The sequence below is a fragment of the Bubalus kerabau genome, chromosome X, assembly GCF_029407905.1.
Source record: "Bubalus kerabau isolate K-KA32 ecotype Philippines breed swamp buffalo chromosome X, PCC_UOA_SB_1v2, whole genome shotgun sequence".
Taxonomy (NCBI): Eukaryota; Metazoa; Chordata; class Mammalia; order Artiodactyla; family Bovidae; genus Bubalus; species Bubalus kerabau.
Window position 1 is genome coordinate 64,823,507 of NC_073647.1, and position 3,674 is coordinate 64,827,180.

General features: G+C 45.9%; 1 long non-coding RNA gene across 1 annotated transcript; it reads left to right on the plus strand.

Annotated features, from left to right (window-relative positions):
* The first annotated feature begins 716 nt into the window (after nucleotides 1-716).
* Nucleotides 717-2,739, plus strand: LOC129638996 (uncharacterized). The gene is made up of 3 exons (XR_008708125.1): nucleotides 717-860; nucleotides 1,388-1,586; nucleotides 2,560-2,739. It is a non-coding gene; the product is annotated as an uncharacterized LOC129638996 (long non-coding RNA).
* Nucleotides 2,740-3,674: the final 935 nt, after the last annotated feature.

A 3,674-nucleotide genomic window follows, 5' to 3' on the forward strand; every position in this document is an offset into this window, starting at 1 on the left:
GGACGATCACTGTCTGGCACGTCTCTCCTGCCATGTCTGCCATAGAGGAGCACTATTGGATCCCAGGTGGCCCGGAGAGAGCTGGTGGCGGAGCGGGCCGTGACCCCAGTCTCCTTGGGGTCCAAGCATCTGCTTGGGAGGGGACGGAAGGAGTCGAGGAGGCCACGGCTCTTCTGGCTTCCTTGGAGGTCTCCAGAGCCCTTCCCGGGGAGCAGGGTTGGCCACAGGCCGCAGTGGAAGAGGAATGTGGTAGAGAGCCGTTAGAGGAGGAGGAGATGGAGGAAGATGTAGAGATGCAGGAGGACGAGGAAGAGGGTGAGATTGACTTCGACTTGGAGGACGTGGAGGAGGAGGAGCACCTGTCTGGAGAGGGCGAGGAAGAGGAGGACGACAGTGAGCAGGAGGGTGCGGCAGGGGTAATAGGCCTTGGGTTCTGCGTGGAGACGTTTGGGCCCCTGTTCTGGAGTGACGTCGACTCCTTTCTACACAATTTCCATGGCAACAAACGTGTCCTGTTCCGGCCTCCCACTGACCGCCTGATGGCCAGGGGCCGCTCCCAGCCACCCTCGGAGCCTGGAGAAGGTCCGGTGCCTCCTCAGGAGCAGGAAGACGTGGGAGAAGGAGGCAGAGTCTTGCAGGGTGAGTACCCGGTGGAGGGCGCTCCACCCTGGGAGCTGCGGGATCCTGCGGAGGGCGTTGCTTCCTAGAAGACAGAGGAACCAGCAGTGGAGGCCGAGTTCTGGGCGAGGAAGCCCTGACTGCTGCCTCTGAGACTGGGAGGTTGAGGCCTGTGATCCCGGAGGGGCTGAGGCGGGCAAGTGGTGGCTGAGCCCTTGTGGGGCCATTGAGCTCAAAGGCAGGTAGGTCTCTAGCTGCCACGCAGTGGGTCAGAACTCTCAAAAACCTCCAGGCACAATTGACACAAGTGGAAGCCCAGTTCTGTAGACCTTCATGGTCTCGAGAAAAAGCATGCTGCCTTCTACCAACCTAGAGGCAAACAAGTGGCATCCCTCCCTTTTGGTCAACGGCTTTAACAAATGTGAATATTCTCGGTAGGAGGATCTGAGAAAATGATGACATAGCACAGGGGCACTTTTCAGCGACTGAGGAATCTGTGAGCATCCCCATAGAATTTGTCTTTAAGTCAAAGGAGCATTTTTTCCCTTGAAGTTCCGACAAACCCATACAAAATGGTACCAGTATCAAATGATTGGGATCCCTTCTCCAAAGGGGCCAGAAATAATCAGAGAGATCTGTGTGCCGATCTACTGGAGAGAGGGGGAAAATGTTTGTGAAAATTGTCAAGCAGCAGACATGATGGGAGGCTAGAAATGCATCCAGGTATTATTTGTTGTTTCTTTTATTAAACCTATTTCTCTTCTCTCAGGCCTAGACTCTGCTGCTGATTTTCAGTTGGGATATTTTCCCTGCCAACTTTGGACCCCAATGTCTGCATCATTCTGCCCCAATGATGAGGGTGAGGATCAGTATGAAAACACTGATGAAGAGGAAGAGGATGGAAAGGAAAAACCTGAAGGACTCTGAATGGATGTGGTCTCAGCAAAAAGCAGCTCTGGATAATACAGGTATTATTGTATAGGCTTTCGTAGGACATAACCATTCCTGACACATACCTGTTAAAAACAGCTTTATATTTTTTAATTTTTCTTCTGTAAAGTAAATAAGAAAATTGTTGAAATTTAATTTTGGAAAAACAGTTTATTGTTAATAATGAATTCTAGATAATGTAGGAGGCAGTGTGTTCTGAAATGTATTTCATTTATTGCCACAAGTCCTTTGTCCTGTAGCTTTAAGTCTACTACAGATGGGAAATTTACCAGACCTGGAAATGGAGACCAGTGCTTGTTTAGAGAATGGTCACCAGAAGCAGCAGCTACAGTGACTAGGCCATGCATTAGCTGGGTCATCATCACCTGGCCACAGAATTGTAGTCTCTTGTACTGGCAATGACTTTGAGAAAGCGATTCCTTACAAAGTAGTGAGATGTTAAGGGTTTCAAGAGAACTGCACTTCAGGATTAATTCACAAATATTAGTTCAATTTAGATTTTTTATTCAAAAGAAAAGGAAACTAGTCTCAGTAATATTATTGGCTGTCACTGATTTGGTAATTAAATCTTTGTTTCGCTTTCCTCTGTTCATTCATCTTTTAGTCTCTCTCACTCATTCTCTCACTCTTTCTTAGTTTTCATGCATGTGGTTGTTTGATAAAGCCTCATCCTCATTTTACAGATGTTCAACCTGAAGGTCTGGAAATATAAGGGATTGATGATTTGTGCAAGGGAACACCAGTTTTTTAGGGGGAATGGCTTATTTAAATAACAGTGTGGCCTTTCAAGGAAACAGCAAGCATTTATAGTGGTGGGCAAGAGGGAGATAAGTTTTGCGTGAGCAATGAGGTGCACCCTGATCACCAAGGGTCTGGGTCACAAGAAGAAAACATTGAGAAAACAGATGTAGATAGTGTTGACTCATATTTAGAAAGTCACTGCATGTTATTCAGGTACAATTGTTAACTGGCTCTTATTTCATCCTACAGTGGGAAGGCATAGAAAAAGCAGACAGCAAAAGCAAAGATGAATCTGTTCTTCATGGATATTCTTGTTTTCATTAGCCTGAAATACTAATTTTGTTTCAAAGTTTCAATGCCCCAAAGTGATACTAACTACTGACATCTGACTTGACTCTTACCTTTTACAGATAATGTGATAGTATTGTTCACATTGGAAATAAAAGCTTGTTTGAAAGTAATAAGCTGTAGTTTTGTTTTGTTTTGTTTTGTTTTTCCCCATAAATACCACTGACTCAAATCTATCATTGTTCTATTTATTTTGGCCCACCTTACTGTCACTGAAAGGGATTTCTTTCCGCTATTTGTCAAGCCTGTTTTAAATCCTTTTATTGCAGCCCCAAATAAATTAAAATATACGATTGTAAATAATTTGCGTGATGGTGCCCTAGCCTCTACTGTATTTTATTGAAAGGAACTGTTGGATGACCTAGCTTGCCTGGAACAGCAGCATCAGCATCAGCTGGGAACTTGTTTGCAATGCACATTCTCAGACCCTGCTCCAGACCTACTGCGTTGGAAATTCTGAGGGTAGGCCGCTAGCCATCAGGGTTTTACAGTCCTCCAGGTGCTACTGAAGCACACTGAAGTTTCAGAACCACTGGTTTAGAGCAGTGGGGGAAAGGTTTACTACACCCACTGCAGGATCATCCTTAATTCACTGACTTGGTACTGTTGCAGGTAAACTAAACAGGGTGGTAAGATCTGGACTTAGGAAGACACTAGAATTCTCAGGGGCTTGAGACACAAAGAGGGGTGTGTGAGTGTCCTAAGGTTACCGTAACAAATTGCCACAAACCAGATGGCTTAAGACAACAGAAATACGTTATCTCAGTCCTGGAGGCCAGAAGTCTGAGGTCAAGGTATCAGCAACGGCGGTCCCTTCCGGAGGCACTGAGGGAGAATCTGTTTCACGCCACTCTCCTAGTTTCTGGTGGTTGCTGTCAGTCGTTGGCATCTCCATCGTCACATAGCGTTTTCCCCTGTCTGTTTCTTTGTCCTTTCTCTTCTCATAAGAATATCAGTCACACTGATTTAAGGACCCACCCTAATCCAGTATGACCTCATCTTAACTATTATACCTG